Source organism: Ixodes scapularis, unplaced genomic scaffold (assembly GCF_016920785.2).
Source record: "Ixodes scapularis isolate PalLabHiFi unplaced genomic scaffold, ASM1692078v2 PGA_scaffold6__148_contigs__length_123643588, whole genome shotgun sequence".
Lineage (NCBI taxonomy): Eukaryota > Metazoa > Arthropoda > Arachnida > Ixodida > Ixodidae > Ixodes > Ixodes scapularis.
The window spans coordinates 51060126-51084039 of record NW_024609881.1 but is presented as its reverse complement, the minus strand read 5'-3'; positions in this window follow the sequence as shown (position 1 = coordinate 51084039).

Sequence of the window (23914 nt, the reverse complement as noted above, 5' to 3'; positions counted from 1 at the left end):
ATCAACGCATGCAAACATAGCTGGCTCGCTGAATAAGCGGATCCGAGAATCCCGCAAGTAAATAATTTTTTTTTTCTGTGAAACTAATGGTTCTTTGATAAAGCATTTGACAGTAATATAGTAACATGTAAGGGGCTAAAGTGTCATAGTTATCTCAGATTTCATTTTAACATTCCTTAAAGGTCTAGAACCACTTGAATGTTACAATCATTTCTGCAGCTGAAGTATCTCCCGTGAAAACTAGTGTGAATATTTATGGTGCTTCAGCAACCAAAAAACAAGTACAAGTGAACCTACTCGTCAATATAATTAAAGCAAAAATTTACGATGACTAAAATTGAAGTTTGGCTTATTGATATACCGCAAAGGGAACATAAAAAACTGCAGTATCAATAAAAGTGTTTCAGTAAACAAAAGGAAAACGCTCAGGGCAGGTTTGCTGCCAGGATATAAAAACACAACACAAAACATAGCCGACAACATAGCCGACAACAATAAATCATATGGCATCATCAGCCCCACCGCGGGGGAGTGAAAAAATCGGTGGGAGAGGAGACACCTCCAGGTACATTTGAGGTAGGGACAATATATGATCCGCTTTGGTGTAGCCATTTCAATGCAGGTCAAACATATCACTCTATCAAAGATAGCCTTCGGTGTCGTGATAACACTTGGAAGTATATTTACCAGATGCAGTTGCGTGAAAGAATTTAATGAGATCAGGCAACTGCAGGCTATCACCAGATAATCACGAGGTTATGTGGAAAATGGTGAAATTTTTCCGCGTGACAACGACTTCCGCATCCGGTCCATCTCTTTGTAAAAAAAAAGTATCTTGATTACATTCAACCAACAAAGACAAACATCCTCTGCATGCACAAAGGGCAGGCGGCACCAGGCGATTACTTGTGTTGTATGTACGATAGAAATAAAGCAGATATGAAAATGGCAAACTTTGAACTTAGAAATAATGTGTCACTTCCGTCGTTCTTTTCTGGCTTTTTTTTAAAGTTAAATTTGTTACTATCTTTCTTATCGGCGCCACTCATATATGTATTTAAAACTGAAGCAAACCAGATTTGTGAACACATGGATAAAAACTACTCTACTTGTACCAATCTTAGCTTATAGAGCAGCCTATAAATGAAACAAAATAGCCCTGTATCCTGCATGCCAAAAGATCCACAAAAGTATACATCCCCAGCTTACCCACTGCGATGATGATGGGCGTTGCGGGAAGTACCTCAGAGCTCAAGATTGGAGAGGCATCTTGTATTCTAAAAGTAAACAATGACGCTGTTCAAGCTCATACCATAACGCCATTTGAGAATGTTTAAAAGGAAAGGAAGCAGAAGTGAGTATTGTTTTCGTTCATTAACGGGAAAATTGAAATCACCGGTGGTGAAACTTGTAAAAAGCTGTTTGTACCAGCTTTTGTAGTAAACACATATGGGTTTTGATGCACATATTTGAGGCTTTCTAACAGATGGTTCCGGTTCATCACCTTGCTAACAGTAATTTGAATTATATAGAAAACATTGCAATTCCTAAGAGTGCTCCCAAAATTAATTTTAACTGGGAGTGTAACAAAGACAATTATTTGCAGCAAAATGATTGCTGTTGGAAGTGTTGTAACAAAAAGGGATAGAAAGTAAAAACACAAAATTTTGACAAGCATCTGGTTGCCTTTAAATCTCGTTGTCTTTGCTAAATCAGCCATGTCTCCGACAATTGCAAAACCACACAAAATTTTTTAACAGACTGAATAAACCACACATGTCTTAACATGCATTTTTTGTAACATTAAAATAATGAGAGGATGATTCGTATGAGTGTTCCACAAATAATCGGTGCCACAGGAACAACCAATGAAAATGTCCTTCCTTCCATGCAAGGCATCAATAATCGTTCCAGGGAATGGGAGGCTACTATAAAGGGAAACTAAGGGTTGGGCACTCTCCTCGGAAAGTTTCGACTTTTCGCACGGGCACATATTTCAATAGTCGCTTTTACGTAGGGAGGTATAAGCGAGCAACTCGGGGTTCTTCAATTTCATAAAGTATTAAAATCGTTTTCGTGTATGCCAGAGTGCTTGCTTAGCTCACTATGGGACGGAAGTGGTTCCAGCATTTATTATGGAGCGGTAACACATCGTATCTGCTAAAAATATTTAATAAATCAGAGCTTTGAATGCAGGTCGCATGTCGTCGTCTGCTTCCAACCAGGATCTAATGACGTCGGGGGCGCCACCCTGCGGAACGTTATGCAACACGTCCGTCGTTCGCCTCGTAGGACTACCTCAAAAGAAACAAACTTCCATGGACCCGCACTTTTTGTATATATATATATATATATATATATATATAGAGAGAGAGAGAGAGACTAGAGAAGACACGACATGCTCTCTTAAAAGCCAGTACGCGAGAACGCTCTGTTAAAAATGTTCGTCGACCGTTAAAATTTGATTTTTCCGGTTCTCCTTCCGGCGCCCGAAAGCAAAAAAGGTAACGGCGCTCCAAAGCAAAAGTGTACGGACGGAAAGAGTTCGCTAAAGCTCAGGGCAAACCAAACTCCCATGGCAATAAACCCTGCGCCTGCACGCGTCCATCGATTCAAGTCAGATGCGACGATATGTTCCCCTCGTGTTACTAGGTGGGTTAAAGTTGAAGCAAGAAGTCAGCGCGCTTTCAAACACAACACGCGCCATTGCGTACCGTTGCGCGTCTTTCATTCTTTCTGCCTTTGGAGTATCACGCCAGACGCATGTGAAAATTAGCTACCTTACGTGTTCAGTGCGGTTGAACGCTGACATCCTGCGCGGCGTCCAAGGTGATTGCAGGGACAGCAAATATAGCAGAGCACTTGCCTGGGTTCCCGCGAGGTCAAACGTGCGGACAGGCGGACCGTGCGGATAAGTTAACATGACGTGACGGACGGGTGCTACTCTTCGCTTGTCTTCGACCGCGTGCTGAGCTCGCCGGCTTTCGCTTGGGTCTGCCTCCGCTGCTTTGTTGACGAAATGCGCCAAGAAAAGAGTTTTCCGCAATCGCACCAATGACACGTAAAATGGGTAAAATGGGACAAATTCCCACAAGAAAACTATCCCTAGAGTAAACTGGTATTTTATGTGTTTTACTTGAAGGAAAAGGGAACACAGACCTGAACTAAGGAGTATGTGAAGTTGTACGTTTAATAACTCGTAGCGTCATGTCACTTCTACGGCGTTTTGCCTGAGCGACTGTCACAGCGCTTTCCAGTTTTGAAAAGTCTGTTAACTTATGTCTTTTTTGCCTTTTTTTACGGTGATGCTCTTCCTGGAAAGCCAATAAACGTTCGGATGGCCGACAATAACAAAGCTGATGAAGGACGAGATGATGCTAACTATGTACGATAAATCTATATGCCAGTAGCTCCAGCAAGGATTTGCAAAACAACTTCCAAAAAGACGCACGAGACAGACAACCAAGTGACCTGCATGAATATTCCTGCGTGAAAATTCTGGGCGTTGGCCAGACAGACTCGTGTCCTAACTACAACCAGAGTAAAGTTTCATGCGTCATCAAGCAAAGCAGGGTGCATGTGTCTCAATGAGGTATTCGACTACGGGCCAATAGGCCCGGAGCTCCAGAATGAGTTATCCAACTTTCTAGTTCATCAGATCGGTCTAGGCACAGGTTTTGAAAACGCATTTCTTTTGGTCTTATTGGGACTGAAATATCGTGACACTCCACGATTCTTCTTTAATGAGCGTGTGAAACGGAAGCCCATGTCAATACACTCCTACAGAGTTTGGGAGGATGACAGAGCTGCCTATAGAAGCGGCAAGCAGTTTTGACCCTCGCTACTTGTTGTGAGTATGGAGATACGAACGGTTCTGCTACATACGACGAACGTACGCAGATGACGTGCGCCGCCACGCATTTCGTTTGAGTAACGTGCGTTAAGTTGCGGCGAGCAAATATAGAGTGTTACGAGAGGCCTTGCTGCAAGGTTTCACAGACAGTTTCTTCGAAACTGGGGCGACCGTAGTCAAGAGAAATAAGAACGGGCCATCATCGCTTTTGGCCTACCAATAGCAAGCAAATTTCACGGCAAACATGACGGCCCTGACGAGAACGTTGACATGGCCCGTCTGGTGGCAATCCGGTGGCTTTCCCGAATTACGCACAGCTTTAAGCATCGTCACCTTGGAAAATAAACTGTTCCCATGTGCCAACCACTACCCAGTGAAATAAAAATGCAAGTTACTCTTTCCGATAAAACAACCACATGCCCCTGCCCCATTGGCGCAGCCAAACACGTGAAGCTCACTTTTTTTTTCGGCTTCCGATTGGTCCCCCGCATCACACCGTGGTTAAGATTTGAACCCCGGACTACTCTCTTTATTTGCACTGCGTAGAGATACCCGATGGCGCGCTTCGTACTACAAGCAGCCGCTTCCTTGCACAGGTGCGCCGCTTCACACTCAAACGCATTGAAACGCCAATGTGTGTAGACGCCTTTGTTGTGACGCAGGCGACCAGAAAAATTGTGCCACACTGCCCTCTTTCCTACGACGGAAATGTGACATCAGGGACGCGCGTTGGTCACGGCGAGCAGAAACTTTGTTCTATTCAGTACTGCTTGACAATCATCAAATACACTTCAATGAGGTGCGTTACAACAGTGAGGATCACGTATAAAAATAAACCCTGAAAGATTCCTTTTCACATTTTTTTTAATGATAAAAATGTATACATATTATACTGGCGACATAAAACGCACGTAAAAGAAGAGGAAGGGATCTTGAATAAACATTTTGACTGGTAAAATACAATTGTGAGGCGTGCCTTGCAAATATCACTGAACTTACCTCAGTTTCGGGTACGATTATTTGAAGAGAATTCCACTCAGTGATAGCTAGTGAAAGCGGGATTTTTAATTGCGCTAGTTTTCGCGACTAGAGGATTCACTTTGAAGTGTCGGTCATGATGCAAATTATTATAAAATATCTAATGACAGTTTGCAAAAAAAAAAAAAAAAGCCATGGCGCCAAGATGCCATCTGGAAGGCAATCAATTTTTTTAGTGTTCCTCTTTTCGGACAGACGTTAATTTCGGTAAGGTCCTTATAATATTGTCAAACGCGCTGATATAGTTGTTTTTGATGCTGCGGAGAAAGTTTCGAATTAAGACCGTCCCATAAACGTGCCAAAAATATTTAATTAAAATTAACTGATTGACTTATACAACTGAACATTCATCGTTATTTTTAAACAGGCTTTTTGGCACAGACCTGTACAAGGCCAATGTTTTTTTATTTATTTTTTGTCGCCTGCGGTATTTTTGCAGGAAATAGTTGGCCGGATTTTTATTAAACACCCTGTGCATAAAGCTGTGGAGCTACACGCAGCAACCGCTCAAAGCTTTGTGATTGCCCCCCCCCCCCCCCCCTCTTTTTTCAGAGAAGTACAACGCATTCGACCACATACATTCTAAACTAGACACATATGTTAATTTAACGAGTCATCACAACGTGAATTCGTATCTTAGGTACTAGAGAATGTTGTACGTTTTCCGGTTGACACTTTAGGAGTTTCTCGGAATATTCCAATCTAACCTCCTATTTTTTTAAAGTGCCGAGGCTAAACTTTTCCGCTCATTCAGATATTCAGACAGAATCTTCACGAGCACCGTCGTTCAACGTGGTTGAAATGTTCATTAAGCTTATAACGAAAATCTGGCAAAATGGCAAGCTATTCAGATGTTCTAAACGCTTTTGTTTTTAAATATTCCTTGACGCTTACCTCGGCCTATGACGCACTTTCTTGCCAAGAGTTTCTTTGAATAGTTATAGGAATCTCACGTAATTCAATTTAAAGCTCGTAAACCATGCGCGGTGTTGCACATGGCACGAAGTGTGAAGACCTCCCGGTTGATGAACTGCTCACACGCAGAGAATAAGGCTGGGATAGGCACAGACATTCTTGTATAAATCGATTGTTCATTGTTATATCACGCGCATGCCTTTGAAGAGTCGAGCTTTTCAACATCAAATATTACTCCTGCAAAATTTTAAAAGACATATATAAAATAAAACAATCCACTCCTATGTAAGATGTTCTTGAAGTACCATGAGTTTCACGTGTTTCCAACTTTTACAGTTTAAAGAACTTTCAAGATGTCTATATAAGCTTCTGCGCTGTGTGGAATGCCTAGAGGGTGCTATACCCTAAAGAATGTATTGGGCTTTGGTTCGGGGAAATTGCAATACATTCTTTCTACAATGTTTAAACAAGTAAATATATTTTCTTCAAGGTGCACATTTGAGAGATGTTTGTCAGGTTGGGGAGCAAAAATAATAATAATTAAAGATATACACCAACTAAATCTTTGTGTCAAGGGTAAACCCTAAGTTTCGAGACCTTCTTGGTCTCTTCTTCTGGGGTTCACTGCGGCTATACTGCTCCTGAACGGCCATAGACACAGTCAATTTTTGAAGAACAGACAGAGCAGGTATCGAAACGTAGGGTACAACCTTGAAAAAAGTGATTTAGTTGGTGTATACACTTGTTTATTAATAAATTTTACGTTTTTATGGTTATCATAGGATAAGAACGCGTTTGAGGTGAAATGCGCTACTAGGACACATAAGTGCGATGGAATCATTTTACACTATTACTTGCTCGATCACTTAATGGAGCTCCCGCAACGCTCGCACACCACATCGAATCGTTTAGGCGTGTAGTCGTGACTGTTACTTTATATTGAGAAAGTGCTGAGAGTAAATATAAGTAAAGTTCATAACCTTTTCTGGAATGTGGGTGCGTTTAATGAATTTTTAATTTATATCTAAATTTAAAAGATTTAGAAAAAATGCCAGGGTAGGGTACATTTTAACATCTTACTGCTGTACGTTGTTTTGGAGTGTGGTACTATCCATGCCTCCGACCTACTACTTTTATATACCGCTTTCCTCTGCTCCAGGTGAAAGATTGCGATGTGAGAAACAGTCACGTTTTATCTGGGGTGCCAGTGAAAGGAAGCAGACCTAAGACACATGCATGAAAGAAAACTCACATTTATCTATGGAAGTCACAAGAAAGATAAAAGAAAGCGAAATGAACTAAAAGTACCGTACACAGATATCACGACTCAATATTTAAATCAACTTCTTAGAAAAGCAAGTACGGTGTCTTCGATCACGACGGTCTGTTTGAGCCCTATGGTTTGACTCACTCATGTGGGTCAACCTAACAACCGCGTCTGAGCCCGGGACTTGTCCTGGGGCGGTTATGCGTCCCTGGTGCGGGGTAGGGGCTGGACCTGAGTTGGGGCGGTCATGGTTTCCTGGTTCGGGGCCAAGGCTGGACTTGAGGGAAAGCCCACCGGATAGATGTTCAAAACCTTTTCTTTCCTGAAGTGGAGCGAGGGACACAGCGCCTCTTCCGACAAACCGGGTGTTTGGAAGCAATATCTACCATGGTAAGGATATACTTTTTGTGTTAACTTGACATCGACACAATGAGTCAAGTAATGTCCATTGTCACCATCTTGAAAGGTGTCTTGATCGTGGGCGTGTTCCCTATGGGTACCTTGCCCACCTTGCCCTTGGACACCATTTTTTGACAAACGTCATGTGATTGGACATACCTCTTTATTTCACTTTGCATCTCGGGTTAAGAAAATTCCTCTGTCACCAGGTTGAGCGCATTTTCCATTCCTTGGTGCCCAGACATGATTCCATAATGCGTCAATGGTTACTACCGCTGACCTTCACTTTTTCGGGAGCACTAGATTATCTGTACCCCTCCCAGAGGAGTCCTCGATGGTTCTGTATATTATGCCATTTCAAGACAGGCTTGAACTTCGTCCTTACTTTAGGTTTCTGGTGATGTTCCCAACCTCATTGAAACACCACAAAAATGTCATATTTTTTCCTCTCATCGGCAAGGTCCTCCGCTCTTGTGTTAACCATTGACAATTGCGGTCCATTCAGGGCCTCTCGGTGTTATACTTAGTTTTATTTGAACCAGTTCCTGTTCCTGAACCAGTTCCATGGTGGCCCTTCACCATTTTTCAGAACGTCCATATATCTGCCGGATCTTCTAGACTTCCAATCCGACCCTCAGTAGCTCGTTCTTAATACGGATCTGGATCATTCGTATCTCGCACGTGCAGAATATTCCCCAGCACCAGTCGTATGAAGGATTGCTGACGCACTTCGCTAAAATCATTGCGCTATAAATTCGCGTTCGAGGAAATATATCCGGCCTCCGGTAGGCAACTCTCGAGGGTCGTATAGAGGATTGTTGACGTACTTCGGCAAAACCATTCCAGTATAAATTGGCGTTCAAGCAAGTATACGAGTATTCGCCTCCGTGATTTCTCAGCAAGAGAGCGAGTGCGCCTACTTTTATTGTTTGCATCGCGACTCGCGCGTCCGGGAAGTACCGCCACCGACACTAAAACAAATGCAAATCTTCGTGCAAGCGCAGTTCTTGCTCTCGCATCGGTCACTATAGTGGCGAGAAAGATCGGATTCAAACCCATGCGGGCCGGACACCACAAGCATGATGGTTTTCAGCAGTCGAATTTGAAAGTTTTACTTGAGCAGTAATTCTTCCTGGGAGGAATACATCTAGCGCGTTGAACTCTATTGTGCGGCTAACAAGGTGAAGGAAAACTTCGACAAGAGGGCTGTGCTGCTCAGTTGCTGTGGGCAAGGAACCCACTCTCTAATAGCAACCTTCGTCAAGCCTCTTTGACTTCCGGTTGTGGATTACAAGGCCATCGCCGACGCCATGAAATATTACGTCAACCCGCAGTCGTCTTAATTGTACTCATGGTACGTATTTTCAAAACGTGAACAGCAAGGTAGAAAGTGTATCGCTGACTGCGTCACCGCCTTGCATAAGCTGGCTGAAAATTGTGGGTGCGGCGAGGTACAGTTTCCGCTTAAAATAATGCTGCGTGACAGTTCCCTTTTTGAAATCGCAGACGGCGTGGTAAAGCAACGACTGTCCCCGGCAAAACGTTTAACCTTTGAGGCGGAATTCGAGCTCAGTCACAACAAAAACTATCGAAAAACAGCCAAACCTCACAAAAAACTAACAGGAAGAGCAATGTCATCGAGAAGTGACCCCAAAAGTGTGGACGACGCCGAAAAACACCACAGAAAAACAGTCCGATACGAAGCAGGACGGCAAACAATCGACTCATTGTTCCGACTAGCGTTGTCCTTGATGCTTCGGCAATCACGAAGCGGTACGCTGCAAGTTCAAGAACGTCGTTTGTTTCAGCTGCTCGGGCAAGAGACACATTTCTGAAGGGCGCCGAACAAAAACAAATCACAAATGCAGCAAAACTTCGATGATGAAGCGAGTCCAGCAAAAACAGAGTACGGCGAGGTGATGAACACCAGTCAAGTAAGTAGCGCCTCTCCGATATAGGTTGTCATGGTAGAAAGTGGTGGCGAGAAGGTGTCCAGGGTAGTGAATTCGGGGAGCTGAGCGTTCGATTATCAGCAAAAAATATTTCCAAGATCTGCAATTAGCAAAACAAGTCCAGCTGGAAGAATCAGAAAAGCAACTCAGAGGAAGGTCTGGGTTTCCTTTGAAAAGTTACGGTACCTGTCAAGTTCAAGGGTGGAATCCTCATTTGTCGCTAGTGCTGGTAACGAAGCAGGGCAACATGCTGCTAAGTCGGGATTGGTTCAGTACACTGAGGATCGAGGTAATGGGTCTCCCGACGTCTTCGGCGGCTCATTTCCTGGTGCTGCCGTACCGCCAGACCACATCGAGCTCAAGCAAGACGCCCAACCAAGGTTTTTGAAATGCCACAGCGTTTTATTTGCTCTCAAGGATGACGTCGTGGCCCAGCTGGACAAGTAGGAACAGCGAAGAATGCTGCAACCCATGCAGTATTCTAACTGGGCCATCCCTGTCGTCGTGGTACGGAAAAAGAACGGCTCCCTGAGGATCTGTGGAGAATGCCGAAGCACAGTGAACCAAGCGGTAAGGAGCAAAGTTTACTCCTTACCTACGAGCATAAACCTTTTTGTGAAGCTTGGAAAGGGCTGTTTTTTCTCTAACCAGGATTTAACAAAGGAGTATCAGCAACTGCGGTCGATGACACGACATCGATGTTGCTGACGATTAGCGTGGTGAAAGGTTTGTCGGTTGCCGTACGGGGTATCTGTAGCTTCTGGTTTGTACCAGGGAGTCATGGACACGATACTAGACGTATTACTACAGGCGGCAGTGTATCTGAAAGGCATCTTGGTGACCCTCGAGACTACCGAGGTTTTCGCCAGGTGGCTGCGAACCACCGAGGTCCTCAGCCACCTTGCGGAATCCGAACTCCGGGTCAAGGCAGCCGGTGCGAGTTTTGCAAGCAAAGTTAGTAGGTAATTGCTGGGGCATCGGATTGACCATGGCATCTACCTTTTGGAGGCGAAGATCGAGGCTATTCACCAAGCCCCTGCGCCGACGAACAAGAAGGAACTCCAAGGCTTTCTAGACATGGTTAACTTCTACAACCGTTTCTTACGGGGTAGAACTGAAGTCGCCGAAGAGCTGTGCCGAGTCATGGACAGAAATGTTGCGTGGAAGTGGGACGAAAAACACGAAGAATATTTTTACGCTTTGAAGCAACTACCCATATCCGAGTCACCGCTCGTGCACATTGATGCAGGCGCCCTTTTATTGTGATTGTGGGATGCATCGCCGGTGGTACTTGGAGCAGAACTCGCGCATCGCGACAAAGAGCAACGAGAGCAGACCGTGGCCTACGCGTCAAGAACCTTAACAAAGACCGAATGGAATTAGGCCCAAATAGATCGAGAGGCACTATTGGGGTTTCTTGGGGGTTCGCCATTTCCACCAGTATCTATGTTGGAGAGAGTTCCTCATCTTGACCGACCGCAAACCCCTCCTTGGAATCTTTCAGCTGAAAAAGACCATACCAGCAGCATTCTTACCTTGCATGCTGCGGTGGACTCTGATACTTGCAGCAATAACAATCGCCTGGAGTACAGGACTAAAGACCACGGCAACGCTCAGTGCTTGAGCAGGCTACCAACCGCCGCAACCCGAGAAGAGATCGAGAAGCCCGGAGACGTCCTTCTGCTGAAGGCTGTACGGTATCCGCCAGTAAGAGCGGTCGAAGTTGCATCATTCACGCGCGAGACCCCCAGCTCTCAAGGGCCATGGAAGGGATCGCCACAGTGTGACCCCGGGACGGGGTAGCTGAAGAGTACTCGGCATACCAGGCGAGGAAACAAGAGCCGCCCATTCATTGTTACTGCATGATCTGGGGAAACCAGGTCGTTCTGCCTGAAGCATTGCGCAAACAAGTGCTCGTTCTTCTACACGCTAACCACCTGATAAAAGCTATCGCGAGGTCTGATGTAAGGTGGCCAAATATTGACGCACAAATAGAAGCATTTGTCCGGCACTGCAAGCCGTGCCAAGAGAACGGGTAAAGCAAAAATGGGTTGCCTACCTATTTCTGGAAGAAGCCCGACCGACCTTGTAGCCGAATTCACCTCGAATTCGCGGCACTTGTCAAGCGTGTGTGCGTTTCTTTGTTTCGTGGACGCACTATCCAACTGGGCTGAGGTCGATATAATGTCCTCACTTCGGTAGTCCGCAGTTATCGAAAAGCTGTGTAGAATGTTTGTCAGATACAGAATACTGGATTCGGTGGTGTCCGATAAAGGCTCCGCTTTCTGAAATCCGGAACTGTAAGCTCTTTTAAAGTTAAATTGCGTCCAGTACTTCTATAGTGCGCCGTACCATCCCCCAAGCAATGGACCTTTTCCAAATACCGACGGCACCAGGCGGTGGCTGCACGAACTAAAAATCGAGGAAGTGACCTACCTGCGCTACCAATCGATAATGGGAGCTACGCAACCAGTTGCTTCGCTCTTTGAGCAGCGTCGCGTGCCCAACGCGACTTTAAAGAGGGAAATCCGTAGCGTCCACCCAAACGTCGTGTTTTTCTTTCCGTCCACTTTCTTTTTTTGTGTAACACAATTATATATATGCTGCAATTACGTGTTCTACTCGTCGATTTACAGCCTCATTCCGAATTTCCTCGATTTTTCGTGCCGACTTCCACCGCTTGGCATCGGGCGCTCGCGCGTGCGCAGAACGCTTCTCGGAAAAGGTCCATTGAATAGCTGAACGTAGGCTCCGCCAGCTAAAGGAAGCGCTCAAGAAGCAAACCAGTGGCACAATATCATGTAAAGCGTCTCAGTTTTTGTTCAAGCAGTTAGATACAGCGATGGCTCCAACCGCACTCATGCTGGGAAGGAATCGACGATCTGCTCGTTCAGGATTACATTTCGACGTACACGAGGAAACGGGATGTACACTGCAATCTCTTTCACGGAGGTTCTAGCGCGGCCACTCAGTGACGTGCGAAACTTTTGTCTAGGACCACAGTGGTTTGCAGATTATGTGCTGTGACGTCTTGGTCATGCCATGTATGGAGTGCAGACGCCAGACGGAACTGTCAATCGACGCTACCGGGACCACCTGCGAAAGTCGCGGGAGCTAGCACAATTGCCTCAAGCCGCTGGAACCAGCCCTCGCTTCGGAATGCCGACATCAGCCTCGTTCTCTTGTTCCAGAGGCAAAAGAGCCACCAGTCATTCCAGTTCCAGAGGCAAAAGAGCCTCCAGACACTATAAATATTTTGCTATTGGGCACAGTGGCAGGGCCGCCAACAGCGTGTCACTTAATCCAATTCTTCTGTCTATGCAGCTGTTGCTGCTTCTTGGTATCCCTTCCACGACCGGTCAGCACTACAAGCTCGTCAACGGCAATCTAACCTCTTCGTCATGTCTGCAAGATTGGGCCAACACGTGGAATCGGTTTATCTACAAAGAAGCGCCTCCCTTTTCGGAGTTTACCGTCCCTTGCATCAACGCGTCAGGCCTGGCCTTGGCATCATCATCATGATCTACAGTTTTTTGGGAGCATATAAAGAAACGACCGTCGGCAGACGTCTTCAGTGGGCACAGTGGCAGGGCCGCCAACAGCGTGTCACTTAATCCGCTTCTTCTGTCTATGCAGCTGTTGCTGCTTCTTGGTATCCCTTCCACGACCGGTCAGCACTACAAGCTCGTCAACGGCAATCTAACCTCTTCGTCATGTCTGCAAGATTGGGCCAACACGTGGAATCGGTTTATCTACAAAGAAGCGCCTCCCTTTTCGGAGTTTACCGTCCCTTGCATCAACGCGTCAGGCCTGGCCTTGGCATCATCATCATGATCTACAGTATTTTGGGAGCATATAAAGAAACGACCGTCGGCAGACGTCTTCAGTGGGCACAGTGGCAGGGCCGCCAACAGGATGTCACTTAATCCACTTCTTCGGTCTATGCAGGTTAGTAAATACAACGTCTCTATGTTTCGACCTGATGATAGATGCCTTCCCTACTGAAAAAAACCATGTGGCGCCTATATGAAAATAAACGGGTTCATACCGGTAACAGTTTAACCATACGTGTCACCAGTTTGTCAAAGGGGTCGCCGTATGGCTCAAAGGGGTCCCCCGTATGAGCCATAACCGTCACCTATTTGGACAAACAGGTCACTCCTTTGGCAAACCGGTCGCTCGCCTGGGGAAATGGGTCGCTCGTTTGGGCAAATGGGTGACTCGTCTGGGCAAAGTTGTCGCACGTTTGCTCAAACCGGTGACCATGTTGCAAACTGCACCGGTTTAATCAAACGGCTCTTCGGAGCCCGTTTGATACTGAACGTACAGATCGGCGGCGTGGGCACGCCTAGCGTTTCAGCCGCGGCAGCCAATGTTTCCGGAAGGCTGGCAGCGCCGGTTCATGGATTTCAGATCGTTCGCGTCATGCAAGTAATTATATTTATATTTCAACTGCGCTGATGTTCGCTTATACTGCAACGAAAACTAACATCTTTTTTTGTTGTTGTTGTTTTATGCAAACGCGCGACGTTAGTAAGCCGATATGTTTGACAGAACTTTAAAACTTTGTCCATCTTTGTTGCCTCAATTTACTTATTTTATTTAGCTCGAATCTCTCTCGCAGAAGACGCGACCGCGTGAAAGAATGTACGTCTAGACTTTGTTTCACTTTAATTCAAGACGCAGCGAAGGTAGCACGCGTACACGCGGCTGCAAGAACATCGAGCATTGCGAGAGCACGCCCGCCGTTGCAGCAGTCAAACTACGAGCTCGCGCTGAGTACTTTCTTCGCTCGGGCGCAAGCCGAGCTTCTGGCCGCCCCGCCGCCATTTCCAAGGTTCGAGCGTGCTAAAATGAGGCTACAAAAACACATCTCTCTGGAGTGCCTGGGGAGAGGGAGAGGGGCTGTCCCTGTGGTCCTCGCCCCCTCCCTCCTCTCTTGTCACCCGTCACGTGACCCGCACCCGCGCGCGAGCTACACGCTAATAAGCATCGAGATCCGGAAGGGTGCGCCTAGCAGCCGCTTTTTTCTTTGTCTGCTTGTTGTCAGTTCCAGCTCGAACTTAGCGCGTCCACCTGCTTCGATCTGTCGCCTAACCCTGCGGTCTTATTAGGATGTCTCTCGACAACGTATTGGATGTGCACCAAAGCTATCAGTGTTCGAAAAGTCCTACGTCTATATCGGCAACAAGCGATTCTTTGAAGAAGTCACGAATTCTTGCGGTTTGGTTGGGTTCGGCAACTGGCAGCTTGTGTGCAACATCGTGTTGAAACTTCCAAGAAGCCGTTCCCTCTCATTTGTGTTTCTGTGGTTGTCCTGATTTGACCGTGTCGACAACTATCACTGATTACATCTTTCAAGTCCGCTATTTTTATGGTAAGTGCACTGCAACCTACTTCTTGGCAACGATTGACCGCTCTTCTACTCGTACTCTTCCAGATTATCTCTATAATTATGCAGCCACTATTCTCGCGGCAGCCGGACGAATAATTTCCCTGAAGTCTACCTTCATAGTCTAGAATTACCTCGGTTCTTGTTTGGTTTGCTATCTTCTCAGTTGTATAAAAGCTTAGAGTACCTCTCACATTTCACAGATCGCTTGCACGTTTGTACTTGTCTACAGAAGACGTAATAAACTTTGAGGAGAATTGAAAACAATCTTTTGTGTCTGTTTTCCGGTCCATTTGCAAGCACGAACGTGAGCACATTTGTTCTACGTGTTTCCTCCATGTTATAAATAGGTTTATGAGTTTCGGAACGTCTTAAATAAGTTTATGATAACCAACCTACCAGACGATCCCCGTTTAGGGCTAGCGCATAATTTCCCGATTCGCATGTAAAGTTCAAACGTGTGGTCACGTGCAAGGTCGAACGGGTACCTGTATCAAACGGGCACCTGTATCAAACGGGCACCTGTATCAAACGGGCACCTGTATCAAACGGGCACCCGTATCAAACGGGCACCCGTATCAAACGGGCACCTGTATCAAATGGGTACCGTTTCAAGCGGGTACCGTTTCAAACGGCTACCCGTATCCCATAATCACGTTTGATCCAAACGGGTCGACAAGTTTGCACCCGTTTGATTTACCAGTTTGCCACCCGTTTGAATTTTGAATCTTTTTTTTTTTCAGTAGGGTTGTCCTGCTGCATTGCCCAAGCAGTGTGTTTTGTCTTTTATTTGATTGTGCCAAGTTGTTACTATTGCTTGCTGGGGACGTTTAATCTAACCCGGGTCCCCTCACGGAAGCTCAGGAACAGCTTATGTTGCAGAGTCTGGCTATTCTTCCTCATCTACAGGCGTGTCAAACAGAGCTTCTTAATGAGTTAAAGACAATAAAAAATAACCAGAATTCATTAGACGAAAAAATAGGAGAATTAACGAACAGACTTACGGCTGTCGAAGTCAATTTGGCTTCGCTACCACAGTCGCGGGTTGATATGGATCACCTTAATATCTCTAGGAGCCATATGGCCGCGCAAATTAAGAGTCTATCCTCGCAGTGTGATAGCCTCGAAAGTAACCAAGGAGGTCGAATTTGATTTTTTATGAAATAACTGACTCCCCTGGCGAAACCTGGACCGCCTCGGAGGCTAAAGTTGTCCCCCTTTGCCAGGAAGTTCTAGGAGTTGAAATTAATTCTTCGTGCTTGGAACGTGCGCATAGGCTGGGAGCTTTCAGAGTGAATCGTAACAGGCATCTCATTGCGAAATTCTCATCATTTAAGCAGAAACAATATATTTTTTCCCTTGGATCGAGGCTAAAGAACACTCCATTCTCACTTAGCGAGGATTTTTCACCTAAAATTCGAAGTGAACGCAAAATTCTTCTAGAATTTGCGTTCACTTTTACATATTGGTGACCAATCCTTTTACGTTCATGCGGTCACTAGGTCCGTAAAAAATACTGCTGCCTAACAATCAAAAAGGCCTCGTCAGAATGTAGTCGCACCTCTTACTAATCTTATCGTTCTAAATGTAAATTGTAGAAGTATTAGAAACAAAACTGACGATCTTGCTGCTCTAATCTTGGTCACTGGTGCTAGCATTGTTATTGGGACGGAATCTTGGCTTGATCAGTCTATATCCGATTCGGAAGTTTTTCCAGTGCATTTCACAGTGTATCGTAAAGACAGGAATGTTTCGGGTGGTGGTGTCTTTTTGCTTATTCATGAAAGTTTAAAAAGCTGCGAGATTGATTTCAATGGCTTATCTTGTGAAACGGTTTGGTGCCGCGTCTACCTTGGAAATGGCAACTACCTTTCCGTAGGCTGTTTCTATAGGCCGCCAGCAAGTGATGCTTGCCCAGTTTTTTCTTTGTATAATGCTTTGTCAGTGGTCGAAGACGGTTTTGTTGTTATTGGTGGCGACTTTAATTTACCTGAAATCCAATGGATAGATCACCGGCCTTTAACTGCTAGCTCTTCTGGTATATACGCAGCATTTATTAATCTCATTAACGACTACAGTCTTAAACAGTCTGTTAACGAGCCCACGAGAATTTCTCCCAGCCGCTCGAGTCTTCTAGATCTTCTTTTCAGTAATTACGATTCGGCTATTACAGCTGTAACAGTCATTCCTGGAATTAGTGACCATATGGCTGTGGTCGCTAATTTGGCTTGTTCTTTTAAACATGATTTTTCGTTTCGTCCTAAGAAAGTGTACTTATTCGATAGGGGTGATTATACTGGCCTATCGAATAACCTAAGTTCATATTTTCCGGCTTTCGAAGAATTAAGCGTATCGGGTGACGTGCAAATATTGTGGAACATTTTTAAAACAAGATTATCGACCCTTGTTGAAACTTTCGTTCCATCTAGAATTCTTTCGTCCAGGCCACGTCGTGACAAACCATGGTTTAATTCTGAATTGCGCAAATTAACAAATAAAAATAAACGTGCCCTGAAAGAATACCGCACACGCCATGACTCTGCATCTTACAGAAAATTAATTGAGATAGGAGCTGCCCTCAAGCATGCGATAACTTCGTCCCGAGCAAATTACTTCGCGACGCTAAATACTAAGCTTAAAAAGAACCCCAAAGGAGTTATGGAAGTTCATTCGATCAAATCGTAAGGACACCGTGGGCGTCCCACCTTTGAGTGACAGTGGTGACATTGTCACCGATGATAACTTAAAGGCTGTCACTTTTAATAGCTACTTTAGGTCTGTATTTTCGGATGTCATTACGTGTGATTATGATCATTCCGAAGTAACGGTTAATCCTGTGGTTCGTATGTCTAAAATTTATTTTGACGTCCATGGTATTTTTAAGCTTTTAACCAAAATAAAGCAAGGTTCAGCGTCTGGTCCCGATGATATCCCGAACAATGTTTTAAAGTCCTGTGCTGATGTTATCTCCCGTTACTTGACCATTATAGTTACAGTGTCTTTGGAGACTGGTGTATTACCACATGACTGGAAAACTGCAAATGCTGTCCCGATTCACAAGTCTGGTCCCAAAAATCTAGTCTTTAATTACAGGCCAATCTCTCTTACGAGTGAATCTTGTAAAGTCATGGAACACGTGATTTACACCAGTCTCATGAGTCACCTTGCCCAAATGAATTTTTTTACTTAAGCTCAGCATGGCTTCCGTTCTGGTTTATCCTGCACTACTCAGTTAACTGAATTCTATCATGACTTGGCATTGTCATTCTATGGGGCAAAACAGGTCGACTGCATATTTTTAGATTTTAATAAGGCCTTTGATGTGGTTCCACATGCTCTCCTCAAGTTTAAGCCTCGGAAACTAAACACTGATTCCAATTTTTTTTGTTGGATAGGTGACTACTTAAGCTACAGAAAACAGTATGTAGTAATTAATGGGATTCGGTCCCCGTCAGTCCAAGTTACATCTGGTGTCCCACAGGGATCGGTACTCGGACCTCTCCTGTTTTTAATTTTCATTAATGATCTGGTCGAAAAAGTTTCTTCTAAAATAAGATTATATGCCGATGATTGCGTTTTGTACGCAGATGTTTCATGTAATGCTGACGCCCTTACTCTTCAAAGTGATTTGGACAGGATTGAAGCTTGGTGTTTTCAATGGCGTATGTCTTTGAATATATCGAAATGTGTCTATATCAGGTTCACAAGAAAAACGAATTTCTTCCCTTCTTCATACACCATTGGTGGATTGCCCCTCATCCTTTTAAATAAAACTAAATATTTAGGAGTTATTTTTTGTCGAATTTAAGTTGGAATAAACACGTTGACCATATAACCGCCGAGGCTGGTGGATCGCTAGGTTTCATTAAACGTAATTTTAGATTGGCGTCCTCGTCACTGAGAGAAACCTATATATTTTTCACTCGTTAAATCAGTTCTTGATTATGCGTGTACAATCTGGGACCCCTATAGGTTCAACTTGGAGGAGCAGATTGAAAAAATACAGAACCGTGCTGCAAGGTTTGTTACGGGAAATGATGATTTCAGGACAAGTGTTACTGAACTGAAGTCATCGCTGGACTGGAGGCCGCTGAGGCACAGACGTCAGTACCTTCGTCTAAAACTTCTGCATAACATCTTCCAAAATAATACTGGCATATGTAAATCAACACATCTTCTAGAACCTGCTTATGTGTCTTTAAGTGTTGACAATTCAAAAAAGATCCGTCCATATAAGTGCAGAACTGATGTTTTTAAATTCTCTTTTTTTCCACGGTCTGTTGAGGATTGGAATAAGCTTCCTAATGACATTGTAGAAACTTTGATGCCAAAGCTGTTCTTTGAGAAAATTCAATCAATTGTTTAAATTTTCATATGATTTAGTCTTTAAAAGTGTAGTAGTGTTTTCTTCTTTCTTTCGTGTATAACGATGTATATTGTGCCCCCCCCCCTACTGTAATGCCTTCTAGGCAATGTAGGTACTCTAATAAATAATAAATAAATAATTAAATTGCCAACATCTTCCTGCAAAAAATACGGACAGCAAAAAAAGATTCGCGTTTAATGAGTCTAAATGCCAAAGGGACTTCTTACAAAATATGAGTACCGTTCAGTATATTTCGCTTATTAATTACATCTGATTGAAAGTATTAGTTGGTACGTTTAGAGGTACGATTTTCATTCCAAACGCTCTGGGGATCAACCAAAACCATTAAATCAGCGCTCTTTACAAGAATATAAGGGAGGTAAATCGAGCGGCCTTACGAAGAAAAAGGAAACAGTAGTTTTTAAAGCCTTTTTTACTTTACAATTTCTTTCAGAAAGAATCTCGGCGCCCGCGGTACTGCTCCTCGAGGCCAAAGCGCATAACTGCCGCCTCATTTCCTTCGTAGGAGACGGGAGTGTGGCGCGATATTGATGTTCACCTCCGTCATACCAAAGGCATCTACACAGGTTTGCGTTTAAACGAGTTTTAAGTGCGGAACGATGTGCTTGTGAACGAAGAGCGCAGGTACAAAGCGCGCAATAATGCAAGACCACGCAGCGCAATGCAAAAGAGTAGAGCCCGGCTAAAATCTCTAGCACGGCGTGCGGCAGTGAATCAATGAGAATGCGATAAAATAAATTGAGGTTCAGGTGTTTGTTTGCGGCCCTCAGCTACGCGCATCCGGTTGCCCGTCCAGAAATAAAATCCTGCAGATTTGTTTCCTGGGTAGCGGTGGCTGCGTGGCAGCGGTTGATTTTGCCATGTTGCAATGCTTCAAGCTTAACAAAAATCGGGGAAGCAAGCTCGATCGCCAAAAGACCGGCCATGTCGACGCTATCGTCGGGCGCAGTCATATTTTCTGTGAGATCTGCTTGCTATTGGTGAGCCAGAAGGGACAATAACGCTTTCTTTTTTCTCTTGAAAACGGTCGCCTGCATTTTAAGGCAATTCTGTGTTCAAGCTTACGGCAATGGCTCTACGTAACACTCTACATCCGCTTACCACGCTACAGTTAAAAGCAACTGTCTATATGGACCTTAAAGATGCGTGTCGGGGCACATCCGTTGTGTACTGCGGTCACAGCGAGCAGAGCTGTTTATACTCACGACAGGTAGCGAAGATCAAAACTTCTTGCCGCTCCTATAAGCACCCCGGTAATCCTCTTAAGCGCAATAAGGGTGTATTCAGATTTGCTTCGCTGGCACATGCTCATACTAGGACAATGGTGAAGCGTCACAATCTTCCTGTGTCAAAAACACCGGCAGAAATACTTTGCAGAGGCCGACGTGATGAACTCAAGAGATGCATATCACCTTGAGGAGTTCCAGATATAGGTGTGGCCCCTGGTATCGAGCCTTATTCGCACGCACACATATTGCTACATTTGTTGAAGCATAAGCCATGGTTCTGGTTACAATTCGGGGCTGTCTGGCCAACGCACAACATGTTGAGGCATGTAACCCTAACGAAAAATACACCAGGCAATCCTGTTGTGACATCAAAGAATCCTGGTGTGACACCAGAAGATCTTGTGTGCCCACAAGCAACGGTAGTGTATCGAGCACCCCAGCCTGTTGTGCCCACGAGAAATGCTTGTGTACCCGCACACCAGCGTGGTGGGCACACCAAGAGAGTCTGCTGTCACAACACACGGGCTCATGTGCCCATTAGGCAGCCTGGTGTGCACACCGCACAGTTTGATGTGACAGCGGTGTTGTATTTTTGTGGACTTTTCTCCCTGCCCGCGAGCGTGCTTTTGATTATATTGTGCGACGCCCCTTCCCCCGACGTGATGCCTCGTTTCTCCCGTCTTGGTGGCCGCCGGAAACACCGCGGCGGGCTCCTTTGTGCTCAAGAAGTGTCGCCCTCGTTCCCAGCACTTTGCCGGGCTGCCTTGAGCATCTTGGGGCGCTCGCTTTTCGGGGGTTTTCTGTTTTCTTTCCGCCAGTATTCTTGTTGAAGTTTGAGAAAATAAAGGAGTCTTCTCTGTGAGTCGAAGCCGAAAAGATGTGTGTTGCGCTTTCCTGACTTTCGACAAGCTAAAGATTGTTAAACATGGTCTCCTAGCAAAACAACAAAGAAAGCAAGTAATTATTACAGTTGTTGTTGCCGACACCCGGGATTTAACGGCAAGACTATGCCTACTACGAGCCAGGAGCGCGTCGACCGCCTGAAGCGAAAGAGGACTACCCTGCGAACCGCCATAACGAAGATCATCAACGAGACTGGCGTCCTGCTGGCAACGGTTTCAACCGACATCGGTGAGCTGGAAGAAAGATTTGATATTCTTCCTATTTAAGGAGGCTTCCCTGAAAGAGCTGGACAATGAATTCGAGCCATCTGTCGAATATGATGCCTTGGAACAGGAGATAACTGGCGCGGAGGGGTACGTGGAACTGATCAGCGTAACTAAGACACAAGTCAACCACGAGCTGAAAGGCCAAAAATTGCGGTACGACAGGGCGTCCGGTGCTTCGACGCAGGGAAGTAGCTCCGGACAAGCTCCAGTTAATCACGGCCGACTCCCTACAGCAGTACGGCTTCCGAAGCCTTATTGTTATTTTTTTCTTTTTTGAAAAAAGTAACTATGACATCAGCGTTATTGTCAAGCTTATCATCGTACCCTTTTTGTGAGTAAAGCAACAGGCAGTCAACAAGTGTTTTGTTATCAAGCCACAACAAAACCTGATGTTACTCCAGAACACCAGATTGCCGGTGGCACACCCAGAACATCAGGTTGCTGGTGTCACACCAGCACACCAGACTTCAAGTGTCACACCATAACGCCAGATTGCTGGTGTGAAAATGTCCTAGATCACATCTGTGAAAAAGTCTGGTGTCACGTCAAGTCGCACCCACCAGCCATCGGCCCGGTATAGTTTTCGCTAGAGAATAATCTCCATTTTCTATCATGTTTGTCTTTGGTAGAAGTTGTTTTTAAAACTTCCGTGAGAGGAACTGACAGATAAATTCACTGTACTTCGTAAGCATCATTTCGTCGTTCATCAGTACCTTTGTGACACATGCCAAACGTTTTCTTGCCATTTATTTCTTGTCGACAAACTGAAGGTTCAACGGCTTTCAATGAAGGGCTACCTCACCTTGACCGTCAACGCTCTGAAGCATGATGTGTATGCTGTCAGAGCTTCCTTGTCCCCTTAATCAGATGCCAGGGTCTGTAATAGACAGCACGGATCCGAATACCGATGCCGCTGTGGGGCTTCCAGGCAATGTTTATTTTAGCTGTGCATATCTTTCAGCAAAATTGGTGCTCGACTCTGTTTCTTTTTTATGACGTTTTCTGCTATTTCGAAAAGGTAGAGGGTAATGTATTCTTTGTCAAATGCCTCGGGCTCCATTTGGTTAGATAATTAGTTTTTTAGAAAGGTTTGTGGACTTCTTTTGTCATAAAGAACACGTAGGAGAGTTCTTTGCTCTTTTCAACAAGCTCAGGCTTGCGCCGTTTGAACTTAACACAAGAGAAGCTTTCTCGTCTTCAGTCTGCTGCGGAGTGCACCTCGGTTGCGGTGTTCCTACTTTGCTTCCGTTTTGTTTTACATTGGAATACTTTCGGTGGCATTTCTTGGAGGTGTGTTTCTTGAACGAACAGCGGAAGCATCTACCTGCAGCTCGAAGTCACTTTTTTGTCCTCTGGAGAACGCGATGCCAGGCAATCTTAAGTCACTTGATTTTTAGCAGGACAGCATGCTTGGAGCCGCGCGTTAAAAAAAAGAAAAAAGAAAAAGGGCTGATGCATGGACAGTCCATTCCGTTTTTCTGTTCCTTTCTGGTGAATAGCCCTCTTGTCTTTCGCGGTTAAAAAATTAGAGCTTTCTCCCACCTCTCCGCTCTCATATTAGAGAGACGTTGCAAACTCTATTTTTAAACAATAATTGTCCTTAACTAAAGAATGCCGACATTGTCATACTCGACTATGAAACATTCTGGCAGCATTCTCTGCCTCTGCAAAGGACTGAATTATACGTTATATAATTTAAAATATTCTGTAGTTCCGTTTCTGTAACATTTAATAATGACATTTATGGAACGTATGGTGTACAGCTCTGGCGAGCGCACTACGCCTCGTTTTCTTTTTAAATATAAAAAGCAGAGCAAAGTATTGGCGTATATAATCACTCCACCCTTCCGTATTTTTTTGCGTTTTCTCAATATGGAGACTTTCGATTACTGAGCCAGCTGCAGTTTGGCAAACCGGGATATCAGCGGGGACTATGTTAAAAAAATAAGAAAATAAGACATAAAAATAAAATATAGAACATTGAGCTGAATATAATTTCATCAGCAAAAGTGTTGTGAGCTGGCGAGTTGGTATGATGACCTAGTATGATCCGTATAAATTTGGTTGCGAGTCACTGCTTGTGTCGTGCATGCTGCTATCATATGTCCCTGTATTTTTGTGCGCTGTACTGTTCACTATGTTAAATAAATCATTTGTTCTACCCTCCCCAAATTGAAATCCAACGTACATTGTGAGCTGCTTAACATCAAGTAAAATCACTATACTTTTTTATAACGATGTTTGCGACGCGAATTGAAAAGCAGAATGTGGCGTGGACGGATCTCGTGATCCGAATGATTTTTGTTCATTTTT